At 43.0% G+C, this 19,868-nt stretch overlaps 1 protein-coding gene across 4 annotated transcripts in view; it reads right to left on the reverse strand.

Annotated features, from left to right (window-relative positions):
- The window catches only part of CSNK1G1 (casein kinase 1 gamma 1), a 119,867-nt gene that overhangs the window by 82,227 nt on the left and 17,772 nt on the right, over positions 1–19,868 (reverse strand). For 3 of the 4 annotated variants that reach the window (XM_062583885.1, XM_062583882.1, XM_062583883.1), the window contains exon 2: positions 16,275–16,369. The gene's annotated coding sequence lies outside the window, so the exon portion shown is untranslated. Of the gene's footprint in view, positions 1–16,274; positions 16,370–19,868 lie in introns of those variants that run through there. The other variant, XM_062583889.1, reaches the window with a different exon arrangement.

The raw sequence follows: 19,868 nt of genomic DNA on the forward strand, positions 1-19,868 counted from the left end.
AGCTGGGCTTGTGACTGCCTGATGGAAATCTCTTTCCTCTGACTCCACCAATACCCAAAGGGGCCTCAAAAGGTGAAAAGGTGTAGGACAAAAAGTCACACAGTACGTCTTGTCAGCGTAAAATGTCATGGTGATGCAGATTCCTCTTTGCCTTGAGCCATCAGAGACAATGTTAAAGGTAGGCAGGTCTCACAGCAGAGCCCTAAACACAGCATACAGGCTCTCATGGTGTTCAAGAGGGCATAGCAACTCAAGAGCAGTATGTTCACCACCAGCAATCTGGATAAGGTTCTTTCCACCACTACACAAAGCAACAAATCCCTAGAGGAACGCCACTCCTCCACTAAAAGATCAGTTATGAAGGTGCATCAAACACAGGTGCATCTCCTAAGGATACCAAAAGGAAACTTTATGCAAATATCTAATTCAATGCAAAGATTTAGACAGCAAGCCCAGACACATACACACCTCAAATCAGCAAAGATTAATCCCAATCTAGCTGTACCATGCAGGGAAGACTATCCAACATCAGTTAAAGCAAATCTGGCTGTAAGAAAGACTTCATGCAGTAGTGTCCTACGGTACGGCAATATCCAGTGTCACAGAAACTGCAGCAGCTGTTTCACCACTGTACCACCTCATATGAGAGGAGGACTCAAAGAAAAAGTTGCAAGAAGGGGCATGATTTGAAACAACAAAGCTAGAAGATGGAAAGAAAGGTCAGTATGGAAAAGTTAAAATGCATTGCAGCGTGTGAAGCTAAGCTTCAAAAATCCAACAGGCAGAGCCCACAGATCATGGCAGGGTAGACAACCCTGCCGCACCCAGGCGACTCCATCCCTCAGACTCAGGGGTGCCCAATAGGCTTTGTTCGATCCCCGTTTCCCAGTTGCTCCTCACTGGAAACTCCTCAAAAGGAGCTGCTTGATCAAATGGAAATACAGTGAAGGAAAGGATGTTTAGCTAGAAGACCAGCATCTCCCAAATTCAGTAGTGCCGATGCTAAGAGCAGACTGTCTATATAAGACAATCTTCCCAAACTTTTAACGTGCTGTTTATTGGAGTCACATTGCTGTCAAACAGACTTTAAATGGGTGAGGAGCCTTGCAGCTATGTAAGCATGTTCAAGAGCATAAGGTGGGGGAAGAGGAAACAGCCAATATTCCTTGTTCGAGCCTAGAAACGTGCTGCTAAGGCATGGGCAAACAAATCCAAAAGCTGCTACCGAAGGGGGGCAGCAGCTCAGCATACTCCTTGCCCACTAGCACCTGATCCACAAACATCTCCCTATTTTTTATTTGTTTATTTTTTGTCTCCTCCCCCTCCTTAGGGGCAGCAAATTATGGAGTTATAGGATAAGCATTCCACAAAGTCATCTCTGCAGCTGTGCTACAGTCCCCAAATGAGCTCTTCAAGGAGGGAAAAAAAAGAAAAAGAAAAGAAGAAAAACACCCCAAGCCTCCCCAAAGTACTATCCTATAGGTCAGTATCCTTACCACCTATGACAAATGACTTTTTCCTTTCTGCTGCCCCTAAAATTCAAGGCTTCCTTTTTCAGAGCTCCCAACAGAATATCCTTCTGAAACAATTTAGCTGTCCAAAAAGACTGACCCAGGTAGTCTAAGCAATTGAAAGAAGCCAAGAATGATGCGCAGACAAAGCAAGATAGCTGCTGGAAAAGTAACAGGCCCCCTTGCAGGAGGGCCAGAAGACGCTTTGGAGCTCTGTGACAGTTTTGTAGAATAGTTCAGTCTCTTGCCTTTAAAAAAAAAAAAAAAAAAAAAGCAAAGGTCACTACTGCAGTTTTGCTAGTAGTTTTGATGTTGCCTCCTTCCCAGTGCAAGGTACAGGCTTGGTTACTGGTTCCATTCCATGCCCACAAGCAGCAAGATAGGATACACCTACACAAATATTATAAGCTCCATAAAACCTTGCACTTCCTCAGTGGGGTAATTATAACATAATAATCCCAAGATACATAGTTAGGCAGTTGCATATGTTCACAGAAAGTAAATATTTGCACCTAGTTACTTCCTCAATATGGCAAGAAAGTAGCCCAATCAACAACCTGCAATGGAATACCAAGCAGACGTCATACACAGTCCAGAGAGCAGGTCGCACAGTTTTTTTTAAAAAAATGTTAGCTTGAAGGTTACCTTGCTGCTTTTTTTTGTTTTGATTTTTTTTTAAAACCTGAGGTATGCAAGTTGGTAATGGTTTAAAAATACTAATGTGTTGGAAGGATATTTCAGCTTTTTCCACACTTATTAGCAAGCACCATCCCATGATTGTCATTTCTGTACCTGTGCTTCATATGGCTTATCTTTTTATAAAACCACTTACACTACCCATCAAGACAAGGTTTGCATGCTACAGTAAGTAGTGAGCATGGCATCAGGAGAGAGAGCGTCTCCAGACTTACACACTCTTATTTCAGAGATACCTGGACAGGTTGGAGAATTGGGTGGAGAGGAACCTCATGAAGTCCAACAAAGGCGAGTGCAGGGTCCTGCACCTAGGGAGAATAGCCCCATGCACCTGCTGGAGGGCTGGGAGCTGACCTGCTGGAAAGCAGCTCTGCAGAGAAGGACCTGGGAGTGCTGGTGGACAAATTGACCGTGAGCCAGCAATATGCCCTTGTAGCCGAGAAGGCCAGTGGTATCCTGGGGTGCATTAGGAAGAGAGTTGCCAGCAGGTTGAGGGAGGTGATCCTGCCCCTCTACTCAGTCCTGGTGAGGCCACATCTGGAGTACCGCATCCAGTTTTGGGCTCTCCAGTACAAGAGACACCTGGAACTACCAGAGGGAGTCCAGCGTAGGACAAGATGCAATGGGCAAAAACTGATACACAGGTAGTTCCACTTGAATATAAGGAAGAACTTCTCTATTGTGAGGGTGAGCACTGGACCAGGTTGCCTAGAGAGGCTGTGGAGTCTCCTTCTCTGGAGATATGCAAGGCCCGCCTGGACGCAACCCTGTCTAACATGCTCTAGGTGACCCTGCTTGAGCAGGGGGTTTGGACTAGATGATCTCCAGAGGTCCCTTCCAACTTCAACAATTCTGTGATACCTGACATAAAACAGCTCAACATACTACTGCAGACCTGTGTGGCATGAACAGTTTAAGAGATAGCAACAAATATTCTCAGGTTTCTCATAAAGACAGTCTTGACAAGCTCTCGCAATCTCCTTTGGCTGTACCCATCCAGTTGATAGTGTTTGCTTTCACACACCAAGTTTGTGAAGTTTCCCTCCTTTTCTTAAGTATATCACAACTGTACAACTTTGAACCTGCAGAGTTCAGCCCACTTAGGAGACAGCACCATCCTTTTTTAGTCCACTTTGTTATCCTGAAGGTAAGTTCACAAATCAAGGTGGCAGAGACCAGGCTGCACTCCTAGACATCATGCTGCCCTTTCACCAAAGGGGAACATCCACTGAGAAAAAGTTGTATTTTCAAGAGATGCAGTGAGACGTTGTTAATGTCAGCAGTCCATGCAATCCCTGCATAGTGATGGAAGGCAACCATTTCCATCTGCACATTCATAGTGCGAGACGAGAGATGGACTATGCAGATAACCCTCCGTCTCCACAAAGAGATCAGCTAGTAATATCAATAGCTAGAAAGAGATATCAAGCTGCTGCAGCGCATTTTTTTCTCCATCATCACAGCCAGATGTATTTAGTGACACTCTTCTGCTCAGGTGGCTGCAATGCCCAGCTCCAAGCATACAAAGTTCCAGTGTCTGCCAGTCTCCAGAACAACTACTGATAATCCTCGGTCTGCATCACAGCTCCATCCCACCACCTGACACTTATTTCCCAGATTAAAAAACAGCAGTCAGGCAGCAATCAAATTCCTCAGCTACCTTCAGTGGATGCTTCCATTTGCCAAGGCATCTTGTCATTTTGACTACATCTACTCAAATTGAAGTTCTTCAACTGCAGAAGAGAATCACCACTGAAGTTTGTGAACAGTGAAAACCACCACGTCAGGTTACTACTGGGTACTTGATGTGAACAAGCATTACATTGCATCAGAACTGACAATACTGGATACCCACCCATAGTACATTTGGTTTCGAGCAATGACTGCAAGCAGCAAAAGCAAACAGCACTGACATAAGCATTCAAGCTTGCATGAATTTGATATAGCAACATCAGCTTAAGGCAAAAACACTTGTGTTACATGTCTCAGAAGCAGCTCTTAATATAAAGAGAATTTAAGAGAGGGAAGACAGGTTGCTTCTGGAAGTACTATTAGAAAAGTGAACATCTTCCCATATAGACTTAAGGACCCGGTGCAAACATTGTGTATGGTTTTACTAAAAGGACAATATATGAAGAGAGACAACCAAGTCCTTCTGTTTCTTGCAAAAACCTATCATTAGTTCTCAGCTAGCTCAAAGCACAGCATCTCCTCCAGCTTTTCTCACATCACTCCCAACTTATGTGGCTTGATGCCTTTCATTTAGAATTCATGTTCCTGCAATTATGTACAAAGTACAGTTCTTTTTTGTGAAAAGTGCTAATTATGTTTGCTCGTTTGGTTGTCAATGATTAATTTATATCTGAATAGAAAAATGGGTGAGATAACTCCCTAAGAAATAAAGCCAAAGAAACCCAAGGTTCAGTATGTTAGTATGGGAAATCAGCTGAAAAGATTTTAGTTTCAGAGAGAGAGAATTTTACAAGTCAACTCATCCTAGTCCTCTTCCTACCCTACTGTTTGGGACTTTGCACAGTTCATAGCCTGGCTCTTGTTTGCTGTAAACTTGAGACATGCCTACGTAAAGTGGATATTATGCCAAAACAAACAAATCTTCCACCCGCTCATGGTCCTGCAATCTATTAGGAAGGAAAGGCAAGGCACATAGCATTAAAACTATAAATACCAACAGGTATGAATGAGGGTATAGTTAAGTCCTACACAGTTAGCAAAAAGACTAACATTTTGCTCCATTTCCTAAAGGAATTTGCTTCCATGTTGGCCTTACGCATCAGAGTCCCTGTTTTGCAAGCTTCTGAACCCATTAACGTAGTTCAATCCCATTTAACAAAGGCTTCAATGCTTAAATTTCTATAGACTTCATGCTAAAGCCAGAAGAAAGATACCCTCACACCTTCATTGAAGAAAATAATGAAGCACAAGCTCAACTATGCTGTGAAACACAAATGCACCATACAGGAGAGGAGCAACACTCATCTCTAACCACAAGAAAAGCTTCAGCACTTCTGTCTGAATAAGTACTGGATTATACAGTCATCAAAACCATGTTTTACAGCTTCCATTCTCAAAGTGATTTAGTCCTGCAATACTACCAACATTCAAAAGACTGAGGCAAAGCATGCGCATCTCAGCTAGGCACCTTTCCCCCCTCCCCCCCCCCCATGACGTCCATACGGGTGCAACTTTCCTCCAAAAGCATATGGTATAAGTTAGCTTTGCTGTTGGTTTGCAAATACAAAAATAAACATATCAGTAACCACATAAGGTTACTTGTTAACAAATGAGAGTGAGCATTAGGTAGGTATTTTAAGTTGGAGCTGGCTATTAAATGTATAAAAGAAAGTTTAATACAGTAGGGAAATAGATAAAGTGACTGGAGGAGATGGGGGGGGGGGGAAAGATAGTCTGTTCCCAGAGAAACCTCAGATGGTTATTCCTAGCCTGGATCCCCAGTCTGTCCTGTTCTGTTTGGGAAACTTCAAGGCAAAAAGTTGGAGGAAATACTCCACAAATTTTAGGATACAAGACTAAAGAACAAAACAAACAAAACCCACTTAAAAGGGGACGGCTTGAACAGGGTATTTTCAAACAGTCAAATTCAGAGCCATTCCTTATGACCAGTAATTCTGTTCCTAACAGAGTGAGCAGGATTATATCCTCAGGGAAATCTGAGGAGTGTTTTAATGGTCAAAGCAGAACAACTACCCCACGCAAGGTTGTGCTAAGAAAGATCACGTGATGAAAGGTCCTGTTTGATGTCCAAACAGGAGTAACCACATAAACTGAGGAAATTCTAAGCGCGGGTAGGAAGATGTAGGAAGAGCTCAGTGCTGCTGCATTTCCCTTTCTCTAACGGCTTCAAAACAGCAACACTGCAGGGAGAAGCATAAACGTCACTCAAGAATCGGAGCAAAGCCCTATGATAAGACTAAGGCAGCTCAAGTGAGTTTGGTATATAGAGTTGAGAAGATGCTTTTTGGCTCCCCCCGGATTAGTGATGGGGAGAAACTGAAGCCAACATAGCCAGCAAAGAAAAAAATAAGGAAGGTGCAGCTATTAGAAGCAGCTACTAGTTCCCTTGGAGCTGGAGAAGAAAGTGGATATATTTTGGGAAAATACTTTGACTATAAAGCATATCTGCCATTGAACATAAGGTTGACTTCTAAGCTGGAAATTAGACTGGATGATCCCAGGTTACTTCCAGTTTTACATGGCAGCAGTATCAGTCTCCAGGATTTTCCTGCCAGTTTGATATTTTGCTGCTCAAAGCTTCACCTCGCCAGGTCATGAATATCAGCCTCGTAACAACTTGCAATCATTCCAGCTGCCCATGCTGCAATGAATGAGAAGCTCTAAGGGCTTCAGGGAACTACTCATTCCAATCTTTAATTCTCACCAAGTCTAAAATCAATGTGTAGTTTATCTTTTAACATTAAGAAAATATGCAGATTTTTATAGGAAAAGCACAAGGAAAGCACATGCAGATAACAATATTACTTTGCCCTGCAACACATGGCCTTGGCTAGTTACAACTGGCAGATTTCTTCACATAGAGCAACAATTTTGTTGAATACCACAGACAACACCTTATTCCAGCCTACTAGTTATAAGATCATGATCTAAAACATTAAAACATACTAATTTTCTCCCCTCCCTTCTCTCGCTGAGAAGGAGCGGTAGTGAAATGACCCTTCAGATTGCCATGGATCTACTGCACTATTCTGGGCTGGTGACACAACAGGAGCTTTGAGTCCTCCCACAAAAAGAAAAAAAGTAGGAATATTAAGTAGTCCAACGCAGCAGAGTGACTCCTACGGCCATCCATTTTCTTCTTTCTTCTGCCTGGAGGATAAATGCTTTCACATATTACCATGGACAAACTGGGACAGATCTGTGAACAACAAAAATACATAAGGCTTCAACAATGGGTTTTTTTGGCCCATTAAGAAACTCATCTCCTTACCATGGGAGAAGTCCAAGTGCTTCCACTACTAAGGGTCTCTCTGACCTCCAAAAGGCACCAACCTCCCATTCTATGTCCTCTCCCACCTCTAAATCAGTTAAAGAGACAGCTGAGCTGCCTAAAATATGCCATAGAAGCCGGATTATGGTCAAGTACCCCCTTTAAAGTACATTTTCAAAATGAATGACTTCTTTACAGTATCTATTCCCATCTATCCAATTAGCACAACCTTGAGAAAGCTGATAAAATAAGCCCAGTTCTTCAGCCTACAATGCAGTTCTGCCACATTGGAATCATTTCTAGGTTTCAAAGCACAAAGGATGACTTTTATTTTAAAAAGTGTGTGATATACAAGCACTTACTGGGCATTATGTTTTAACACTATCAAAATACACTGTTTCACTCTTTGTTCCATTCTCAGCTACAAAATATCACTTTGAATCACCACATGTAAATGAAAACGCAAGCCACTTACAGCTTAGCTTTCTCAGTCAAATCACGAGAAACTGCAGGTGGCACAAGGTATGAGGCATTTGGGATTTTAAGAAACTCATGCAGTGAAAGCACAGGTGCAATCAGAACATAAAAACTGCAGTAAGGGAGACAGAAGATCCACATGGACAAACTCCCACCTTAAGTGGCCAGCAGGAGATCTCTAAGACCATGGAGCACAGGAAATGCATAGTGTTGGGAGTCAGGGACACACACACACACACTTTATTTAATGACCCAAGGTGGTATTCTAATATGCAAAAATCTGCCCCGTTTCCAACCCCCCCCCCCCCGCCGCCATTGTATGAACTTGTCCCATTTCTTTCTGAACCTACGTAAACTTTTGGTGTCCATGGCTTGCAGAACAGTACCCTTCAGCTTGTCTCAGTGAGATAGCTCCTGTTCATTTTGAACCCCTAGTTTCTGGGGCTAATATGAGACAAGTTGGGGTTCTTGCTCAAAGGATTAGCACTATGTCCCCTGAAGACAGCATCTCACAAAACAAAACGTGATGCAGCTTTCAAAGATGCCAACTTGGACATTGACATCAGACAAAGCCTTTTCTTTTTCTTCGTTCATAAATGAGAACGAAGTGATGATAGAAAACTGTTTCATCACAGAAATTGTACAGATTTGATTCTAATTCAACTGAAGTAGTTTAGGAGAAAGGGACACTGAGGACAATCTGACATCTGCTGCCTTTTAGAGGAAATGCTAAAAGCTGGACTTTCCAGCACATAAAAACCTCAACCTTAACATAGGAACTAAATTCTCTTGGTCTGACAACCATCCTTCCGCACGAACTGTTTCAGCACAATCAGATGAAACTGCACACGGAGATAAAACAAGGCAATAAAATGGAGAGAAGGGGGAAGCTATTTAAACATATTCAGACATCTTTGTGTAGGGTTGATCATTGCCTGGACATGTCTACAAAGTACCAGTTAGATGTCAAACAGTTGGCATAAGCTAGGTTCTGCTGAGAGGGGGGTTCATTAGCTGCACTCTTGATCAGAATGACTTATCACAACATTGCAAATCCCCACTGCTGCTCGAGGCAGAGAAGAACGGACAATAACTATGTATTTACCAGCAGCAATTGCTTATCATTATCTGTCAGCTGGCTAGGAAGTAAGCAGGACAGTGCCTATCTGAAGCTTATCCTTTTGCTTCCATGGGGCACATGCAAAAGCACAACCTGGGATCTCTCACACCAAAGCATTCCCAAAAAGGATATAAAAGATGCCAGATGCCCAGGAACCAGATGCGCCACTGAATGGAGTGCTCCGTTACAAACGCACAAGCAGCCAGCCAAGATCCAGCACCTAGCAAATCAGTGCTTGTTAGCGTGGCTGTCCATACTGGTTCAGCTGTGCAGCAGTGGGTTTGGTTACTGCTAGGACTCTTTTGGTCTCCCTTGGAAGGGCCCTGAATACAGGCATCTCTTCCAGCCTCCCCTGCACACTTGCATGTTGAGAAAATAAAAGAATTAAGAAGGTACAGGCACTGAAAAGAAACATTCCTTGGACTACTGTGGAAGGTACAATTTAGCGTTTTTTATTTATTTTTTAAGAGGTCAGTTTTTCTGTAAAACAACCTTCCCAACTCACGTGTCAGTATAAGCAAGCAGCTTAGGCCTGATCCATGTGGCGACCAGTTACAGGACATGTCAATTAACATGCTTTTCTGGTTTTCCATGGAAAAGCAACCAGTAAGACTAGGCATCCATGCACCGCTGCAGAAAAGCTTTCGTAGATCTATTTATGACAGCATAACTACACACGGAGTTTGGGTGCAAGTCAAAGCTTCATTTGTGCTCTGTTTCTAGTTTGGATCTTATTGTAGCTCAGATACATGATGACATGTTTAATATTCAGTGAACTGCAAGTGCTGAAGCACTGTAAGAAGGTTCAAGTTAAAAAAAAATTCCAAAAACTGAGAAGTGAAGCAGTTAAGCATTTACCTCCAGGTTTCTCATGACCTGAGGTACATAAAAAGTACGCAAACCTTTCTCAGTCAGCCATCAGTTTATCCCAGTAACATTTTCAGTAACACTTTTCATGTTGGCCTGACTAGCTAATTTCAAGTGAATCCTCAAGTGGCTCCACAAATCCTCTAAAGCACCCTAGAAGTCTGAAAAGCTGCTTCCACATCACAGAATGGTTCAGGCTCTTCCACTCCCTCTCCAGGGAAGTTAACAGACCATCATTAGCCTAGACTACAGCTGCCTTAGCCACCAGACTGAGGCTAAAAACCTGAAGCTAAGCAAAGACAGAGCAACTCCAACCCAAAGTTGCCTCCCCAAAGCCATCAGCTATAAGTCACGGTCACGGCTTGTCATAGAAGCAGACAGACAACACCCTGCCCAGGAGGTACAAAACAGCTTCACACTAGCAGTTCTCCCACTGGCACGCTACACCCTCAGGGGAGCAAGACAGACCTATTATTTCTTGAGCGCCGAGGAGCAGCATGTTCCAGCACTCATGAGCCTGTTGCTGGGGTTAGAGGGAGAGCTTTGGTATCCAGCATCCCCAAAACAGGCCAGGTAAATCAGAGCAGAGCCTGGCTGCACCACTCCCTGTTCCCACGCATCTCCTCCTGACCTTGCCTAGTCCTAGCTTTCTCCTCTGCCGCCGTCCTGGGTACAAGGAAAGACAGACTGGATGTCTGAGGCAAGCTTTAGCTGTCTCCTGCTGGCTGAAAATGACCGAGATGAGTTTGTAAGAAAAACTGAGTAGCCTTTAGGTTACCAGAAAAAGCAAGTCACATCCATGCCTGGTACATATCTGAGAAGTTTTAAAGATGGCTTAGCAAATTTAACATTTAACTAGCTTAAAAGGCATGCCCCTACTCCTCCATCCATCAGATGCTCCCAGACTCTCCATTTCACTGGCTCTGGCACTCCAACAAAGTCCATGCAAGCCAACTCACCTCACTCACCTAGCAGTAAGTGAGCAGCTTTCTGTCAGGTTCCTGGGCTGAATCCTTACCGAGAGGTTAAAAAAAAAAGAGAGTCTTGGAGCCAGTAGAAGGAAAGTTACAGGTAGATGGTATGACCCTTAGCAGCAGCAGCAAGTTGTTACATACTGTAGCTCCATGAGATTAACAGCTAAGAACGTTGCAGACAATTGGACGTTTATGATTCTTCCAAGAACTCAAGATAAACGCACATAGTTGAAGAGTTTTGCTTCCTAAATATCAGCCGTTGTCTGATAGTTTCCAGTAGCTCTTTTTGTATCCTGTCTAATAGCAGGACGCCAAGAACACAAGGGCTTTCATTTGCGTTAACCGCAGCAGAAAAAGCTTTAACTAAAACTGCAGCCACGTCTTCCACCCTCACATGTTTTTCAAGCACTAGAATATAGCATGACCTCCCTCCCCCATCCCATCAGGAGAAAAGAGGATAGGAAATGCTAGATTTCAAAACTGGTAGATATTTACTAAGTAAAATATTTTGGTAGTATTAAAAAAAAAAAAGGAGCTATCTAGATTAGACTTGAAGAAGAAACAAATGCAAATTCCTGCGCAAGGAAGACAACAATAGATGACAGCAGTAAGACCCAGTGAGTAGCCAGCGAGTACATGAATCACGAGCACATTTTAGTAAAGCCTTCCTTACTATCACCACAAGTATCACCACACACCTGTTTTTGAAAGTTACTTAAAACATGAACCTAACACAAGCAACACAAGAGAGAGGAGCTGGAGGTATTTCTTCAAATACCAGTCGCACATCTTCCTGGGAGAACACGATAGTGAAGTTACCTCCCTCCCAAGTTATGTCACAATTTCGTGGGAGGCATCAAGAACTTCCAGAAAGGCATCCGAAAATGGGCTAGTATGCACTGAGATATCTAACTGAAACAACTGGAGCCTTTGTACTGAAGCCTGAAGTGCTTCCTGTAGAAGGTCAGTTTTATCTCCAGAAACACCTCTCACCTAAACAAGCAGATGCTCTGAACTCTGACACCTTGCAACCCTTTGCAAAGCTGTACTACTTTCCTCAATGTATACTTTGAGTATGGACCTGTCACTAACGCCCCTGGACAGAGGCCACTAAAACTTGTTCTTGAAGATCATCTATGTCACTTTTCATGTGTTTAGATTCCTCAAGAACGGCTGCGTCCTACCTGTACTGATCATGCTGTTCACAGATGTGCTTTTGGAGACGCTACAGTAGCTACTGCTTGTTCTGTACTTTAAGCTTAAGGTCAGACCATGCCTCAAGGCAAGAGGAGACTATTACAGCCGACTTGGTCCTCCCTCCAATACACACACACACACACACACACACACACACACACACACACACTCCCCTTCATGTCAGAATTGCACAACAAGGGAAGCATAACTGGATCTGGAAGAAAATATTCTTGGGGGGGGGGGGGGAAGGGAAACCCTCACAGAATCACAGAATGGTTGAGGTTGGAAGAGACCTCTGGAGATCATCTAGTCCAACCCCTTGCTCAAGCAGGGTCACCTAAAGCATGTTGGACAGGAGTGTGTGTTAACACAGCACAGCTTAACTCTGATTTGTCTGGACTCTGCATGCCCAGAAAAAGGCCACATACTCTCCGAAGAGAACAAAAGAGCAAAACAGACCCAAGAATCTGTGTACCAGATCATTCACCCCCAGCGTGGTGTCCCTGTGTAGTCTCCAGCACTGAGCTCAGCGCTCCTCAAAGGCCTAGAAAGAGCATGTTTCAGAGAGAGGCTGCTTGAACCTCTCAGGAGTCACTGTCAGGACTCTACTCACCCCATACCCTCTATAAAACATTAGGCCATCAGCTCTGCTCCCAGGAGGCACTGGCAGATTAGATGAGCGACTTACCAACAAAACCGGTGACTGGATCATGGCCCGCAAACCATTAGCAGAACTCAGAAGACCCAATACACATGCAGCAGGGCACTCTCCCCTCTTTTACCCACCTGCGAAACTGAGACAGCAGTTGACCTCCCATAGAGATGTTAAATAACCAGAATGAGCCTAGCAAAAAACAAGACCATGGAAGACCCGTGGCTAGATAAGAAGCCTAGATGACAAGAATTCACAGCAGCATCAGCATGGCAGCATATCCACCAGAGAGATTAGGCACATATAGCACTAATTGCCCAAATAATGCCAATTTCCCTGAGACAGTTGGATTTTTCCTCAGAACAGTACATTTATGGAAACACTAAAAACTACAGAGAAGGCTTCATGCTGTACAATAAAAAAAAAATCTATCGTTGTTCTAATCAAACTGCAAATGTGCACTGGGTTTTTAAGCAAGTAAATGGAAATCATGCTGACATACAATTGTTCCACCCCCGGGTTCGCCTTCACACATTTCTTAGAGGTCATTTTTAAAGAATTAAGCCTTGTTCAGCTAAACATCTGGTGGCTGTTGCTAGAGGAAACAGACTATCTGCAACATTTGAGCAAAAAATAACAAGTCACAAAAAAGCAGACTGCATAAGCAAGAACAAACGTTTTCCCAGCATACCAATCTCAAATGTTACATGAAATACTATGCTTGATTTTGAGGTTAGAACATAGTGTTACTTAGGTATTGCACACAGGTTAACTTCAGAGATTCAAATTCTCTAAGTTCATAAAAATATAATCATGTTGTATTATAATCAATATTCTAGCTAGCAGCAGCCCTAAGGATTTTTCAGAAGCAGTTCTGCTGGAGAAAGAGGAATTACAGGTTAAAAGGGGATCAGTTCAGCTCCAGGCATTTTCAGATTTATACCAAGTATAAGTTGAGAAGCTATGCAAGATGGTTTTGGTCATTAACTGTTTGATTTAGGGCCACCATGCTTAACAAAACAAGTATTTCTGTTTAACACTACAAAGCATCTTTTCAGTCGCTGTCCTTTTTACTTGGGATTTATCAGTTCGAGTTCAATGCCCAAAAGGTAAAGCTACATGACACTAAACTAGAAGCTTGATTTTGTGAGAAAAAGCTGAAAGCTGAGAAGAAGCTCTAATGACATTATCATTCGAAGCCCTAGGACCAAACCAGAAGCCTTACAAGATCACAAACGGGCTTTATAGATCATGAAGTCCCGCATCAGGGGACAAAGCATTCCTGAGAACATCTTAAGCAGAGTAACACTAATATACTGGAATTGCACTTCACATTATGTACTCTTCTACAAATAGATATCACTGTTCTTTGAGGAGAGCTTTAGCACTTAAATAATCCAGAAGTCTGATGGATGACTAATACAACTAGAAAGCTTCGAGCACAGAAGAGTATTTTCAGTACCACTCACTCATCAGAACCACACAATACGCAGCTGCTGAACAGCAGAGGCACCTAAGGCTTTCGCTACCATCTCTCTCTCTCTCTCTCTCTTTTTCTTTTTTTTTTTTTTCTCTCTCCAAACCACACACAAAGCCTTTGGTTGCAACTAGCTTCCTCCAGCACTCCACAGAGAAGTCCACTCTGCAATCAGCCTCAGCTGCTTAGACGTTATCTTGTACGTGTTACCACTGGTCGAGGAATATCTCATATTAGTATGTAGTGAATCTCTCTCTCTTTTGTAGAAAGCCCCTGCAAAGCACCACTCACTGAGCCAGCAGACACACACCCCATGTGCAACTGTTTAAGCTGGGAGTTTCACTGTTGTGCTTGTTTGTTTATGCTATCCCCCCAAAATTGCTCCTAACACCAGGTTCCTCCAAATGCTGTGGATATGGTGCTGCAGGCTCACCAAGCACATTGAAGGAGAACAGAGTCAGGAGCTGACTCTTCACTCTTACGGACAAAGCGTTTCCCTATCACCAGCGCAGGAGCTGAGGCCGCATCAATGCTGAGAATAAGCCAGGCCAGCGCATCTCTGCTGGAGGGGCCTGAGGCAGGGAACGTTCAGGTGAGGATACAAACGGTCCTTGAAGAGCAATGACTTGAGCCGGTGTGCTAGCCTACAGAGAATTATGGGCTAACGAAAGCATGACATGGGGCATGTTTAAATACGAAGAAGTTAAAACACACAGCAAAATAAGAGGCAGGAGGCAGGAATGGGATACAGGTGCAGGCAGGTCAGGAGCAAGATCAGTGGCTGAGACAGCACCACTTTTTCAGTCTTGAAACTGATAAAGAATTTCCGTAATACATTGTCAACTTCTACTATATATTAAAAGCAAGGGAAAAGTACACTTGGCTTTACTCATTATATGATTTGGTATTCATATTGTCCAACAGTCTCTGCTTAAAATCCACATCTGTGTGCAAGTGACTGACCAGAAAGCAAGTGGTGGTGGTGTGTGTGTGTGGGGGAAATTGGACATCTTGAATTGGGCAGAAGCTTCTCTCAGGTGAAAAAAGCATGCTGATTCCAAACTCCATAGAAACCACTTCATCTGATAAAAAGGTTCCCAAGACCCCAAACATGCTTCAGGCAGGGATGAAGAAAAAAAAACAAGCCAATGACTTCAAGCCACACAAGAAACCATCCACAACATCATGTCAACGGCATGCTTCTTTAGACTCCAGCAGCTTATCTTTAAGACAAAAGAATATGAAATATAGCACAGTTGGATAACTGCAGTCCCTACTGGATCCACAGAAGGATATTAAAAGCACCATACTGCACCAGTCTGAACTGCTCAAACTAAGAAGTTTCAAGGAATTAATGACACGCATACTACTGGCATCAAGAGGGAAATTGCTTTTAAGGGCTAAAATGGCAAAATAATGACATACAGTATGAAGCAAAATTGACAAGACATTTCTCCTTCGGGCTGGAAGCATGAAACTGTTCCTGCCATGCTCCCCTCATCCCTTCCCTCCCCAACCCCCCACCTCCTATTTAGTTGAGACTACCAAAACTCAAAAAGCTCATTAGGCTTTCTGTATGAGAAATATAAAACAGAAATTACAATTTAGAAAGAATTTGTTCTGTGAAGTCACTTTATCCAAACGTAGAAACAGCATTTCCAAAAAGATTTTTTTTCATCACTGATTTCATGAAACAGGCAGTAAGTGTCCTACATATGCTGAAGTCAAACACTCTCACCAAGGAGCATTACTTGCTTTGCTCTCAGTTCTGGAAAAAAAGTTCTCAACATCTACAATTTTTAGTTTTCTGCTTATTTCATAACAAAGTTAAAGTGCTTTTAGAGAAGCTTCCAGTTACTCATGAAAGACTTTGGACTCTCCCCTACTTTATAACCTACCCAGCTTGAACAACTTCCCTATAAAAGGTATTCATCACAGACAACATCCTTACAGTTACCTGGTTTCCAGTTCGCAACACACGTTTCTAGAACTAAAGCTAAGGAAATTCAATCAGGGATGCAATTTGCATTAAGTTTTCAGACAAATTATTTTTGGTAAAAAACAAAACAAAAACCCAAAACACAGCACTGACAGAATGAAAAATACTGAAATGGAAACATGGAATAGAAATTGAGGAGCTTTAATTCAGATCTCTAAGCGTCCTCCTGCAGGTTTGATGGACACTTCATGTACTTTGGCTAGATGTTACTGAATTTTATACCATCTCCCCTTACAGATTTTTTTTTTTTTTTTTTTTAAGAATAAGGATGGGAGTTGCGTGCTAAGACCTTCCAGAATATCAAGTCAAATGACACTCACCATATGTTTCGTAATTCACTTGTCTTTATTATCCAAAATCACAGCGTAAGCAAATACTGGGGCATCAGAGCAGCACAGCAGCTAGCCAGTCATACCTGTAGAGATTTTAAAAAGAAGGAAAAAGAGTAAACACTTTAGAAAGTCTAAATGCAACAGCTTCCAATCTTGCTTTGCACTTTACAGAGCCAAACACCTTTTCCTATAGAAAAATCTAGTATTTCTCCTTACAACAAATCAGGGCATGAGTTTTCATTCAGAAGAGGACAGTGTTTTTCTTAAAATACAGATGTTTGACTGCTCAGTGATTATGGTTTGTGTTTTCAGTAAGCTGCTTTCCCACCCTGGCAAACAGGATCCCAAATGTGAACTCCCAGGAGGCAGCATCCTTGGGTTGACTACATCTCCCGAGATGCTCCAGGCTCTTTGGTCAGAAGGAAGCGTAAGGGGGTTTTGTCTTTGTTTCTCGTTTTTCCCTCCCCTCAAATAACACCCTCCAAAAGTGCATAGCTCATACGGCAGAGCAGGGCTCAAACACCAGTTTGTAAGGATGAGTGCTTCATAAGGGGTGATACCAAGGCTGAACCAAAACTGAATGGTTTCAAAGTGTTTCTGGAAAATAACTCTACCCTGGATGACCAGATACAGGTTGCTTCATTTTTCTTTCAAAACTTAGGCATTTGGCTTCCGTTTGAGAAGTGTGCACTGTTCAAACACAAATAAATTGAAATGAGCAAGTTCAAGTTGTGAAGAGCTTTAACAGCCATCTAGAACATAGGCTCATCTGACACACTGAACTACAAGGCAGACTTCCCCTACACACAACGCGCTCTGTAACATGCTATAAGGAGCCCCTGGCTCCCAAATATCTAAGTGCATTCAAAGTCTATCCCTAAGCTAGAACTTTTCTTATTTTCCAAATTATTATCGCAGAGGTAGAAATTTAAGAGTTCATACCACCCTTTGATACTACTGCTTCCATAAATACATGTCAGGGAAAAGAAGTGTGGTCTACTCTCTACTCTGACTGGCAGAAGTAAGCTTTTGTCTTTGAGAAAGCCCTGTGCTCTACATTAGCAAGAAGAGTATTTTTTGGCTTTTCTCCAACAGCAAGCACAAGATGTGTCAAAGTCACGATTACTCAAGAGTCACCACTTGGACCGAAGCACGCAGGAATTTGGGTCTACCTCTGTCCTGTACTTTTATAAGCTTCTTGCTAGCCTATGTTCTCTCCATATCGCTCATTATTTCTTCCCTCAAAAAGCTAGGAGGTTTGCTCAGTTGCATTTTAAGAGACTTCAAAAAGTCTTAAAGAGCTCACAGCAGCTATCATTATTAATCCTTGACTTCAACTACCCAGCACCAAATTGTGAGCGAAGCCAGCCGCTGGGATGAGGAAAACGCACCACTTACGGCTTCAGCTTAGAAGGTCTAAGCAACACTCATCCATCCAAAACAGAAAGACATCAGGCAGCTGAATATGATCTCCCTGTATCAGGCTTCTTTTAAAGCATTAAGGAAAACTTTACAGCCTAGCACCAAGTAAAATTAGATTATTTGACCCAATCAAAGGCCAAAGGAAGAACCAGCCAAACTCGAACTCGGCTAAATTGCAGAGGACATGCAAGCACCTATACACAGAGTCAAAGTGGGATCGCAGTGCTTTTTATTGACTTGACAACCCAATCTGTACAGCACTCTTGAGCACAGACCAGATGGACTATCCCATGAACCTGACACATCCATTTAAATGCTTTTTGACCTAGGGAAGCTTGCTCATTTTCCACCTTCAACACATCCCAACACTGCAGCTTGGGAGAGTGGGGGGAAGAAGTACTGCACAGAAACGCCATATTGAGATATTTGGTCAAAAACTACCTCAGTTTGTTGATATAAATAACCTCCAAGAAGTACTGGCATCTGCAAACACAGCAGCTAAGCAGAAAAACCTATTTATAACGCGCTCTAAGTTACATTTATTTACTTAAGAAATAAAAGCAAATAAATCATCTCAAGCTCTGCTAGGGTTAAGGCCTGAAGCCAGGAATTACATATTATTCACGTCCTGCTTGACGACAAGAACACAAGCGCATTATGGAAGAACCAAAGTGTAACTTAAATTCCCAACATTGGTCAGTCCCTACGACTTCCTGCTAGTAAGGCCAAGTTACAAAACTCCGTCCGTGCTTCAGAAAACCAATTTATTAAGAGACCTTTCAACCCGCAGCACAGCAAACAGGACTCCTCCCTGGCTCTCCCACATTCCCATAACAGCACGTTCTCATACAGGACTCCCAGGCTCACGAGAGCATTGGAGACTTGAAAGCTGGATTGAGCTCATTTTCTGACTCACCCCTGCATCAACATTGCTGGGCTTGTCCAGAAGCCCTGTCCAGTACCAAGGCCTCTCAAGCAAAGCGTGAGGGACCCTAGGGTAATGAGAAGGACTTGGCTTATGATTGCAGCACACGTCAGAGCAGCAACCTGCATGAGAGGCTGAAAACCTTGTTCAGCTGCCAGTATGGCACAAAACAGAAAGCCAACACTCGTAGCAAAGCAGCAGCAATGGTGAACAAGCTTGAATACATATGGACAACTCGGTTGGTGCGCAGGTTTATCATGGTAACGAGTTCCATTTTGTCTTAACACTTTCAGCAAGCTGTACAGCTTACGCAGAGTAAGAGGGGCTTGTGCCTCTTCTGAAAGGGAAGATGAAGGCTGAGAAGAGGGAAGGAGAATGAAGGAGGCAGTCTGAAACCAACAGCAAGATAGACATTTTCCAGCTTTTGACAGACAATTAAACTTTTGCATGTTCATTAGTACCGCCAGCCACTTTGCCCATTTCCTTTGGCATCTCCTTGAGAGCACTAGCTAGGCTTTAGGGTTACACATGCCCTGGCACAGATGCCAGGCTGAACTGCCCGGACCTTGGCTTTGCACAATGATACGGAAGTAACGCAGAATCTGCTTTCAATAAGGTTGCTTTGGTTTCCCCCCAAAAAAAAAACTCTTCGGGAAAAATTTATTTTACAGAACAAGGATTTTACAGAATGCCAAAAACGTACGTGAAACATTTGGGGAGCTAGGCATGAGACCCAAGCAGCTGTACTCAGGACATACTCCTCTGCATCACTTGACATAAGCAAGGCGAAGGCACCTGCCTGTTCTCAGCACAGTGCCAACAAGCAGCATTTCTGTTCAGACCTCAAAGGCCACAGCATTCAGACAAACACTATCAAATCAACTGGGGAAGCTCCGCAGGCACCAAAATCCTTTTCCAGTTGTCAGTGAGAGAAAAAGGCCACACCAGAAGCTTTAAGCTTCACTACATGTTTTTCTCCATTATTTTTCAAAGCTAGATGAGAAGTCAGCTTCTGAGCTTGCTTTAGTCGCAACAGAGTAAAAACTAATGTCCCTGAAGGCAGCTCATGAATAAATAATATTTGCTACCTTTGAGTACACAACCAGATCTTTCATCTCCTCCAGGAGCTGGGGGGGGGATCTGTGCCAGTCAGAACAGAAGTGATTCCCAGAGACAGAGTACTTTCTAGTTTGGGCTATACTGCACATACTTTTTGGCTCCCAGAGGAAGACACA

The sequence above is a fragment of the Rhea pennata genome, chromosome 10 (assembly GCF_028389875.1).
Source record: "Rhea pennata isolate bPtePen1 chromosome 10, bPtePen1.pri, whole genome shotgun sequence".
In the NCBI taxonomy this organism is placed as follows: Eukaryota; Metazoa; Chordata; class Aves; order Rheiformes; family Rheidae; genus Rhea; species Rhea pennata.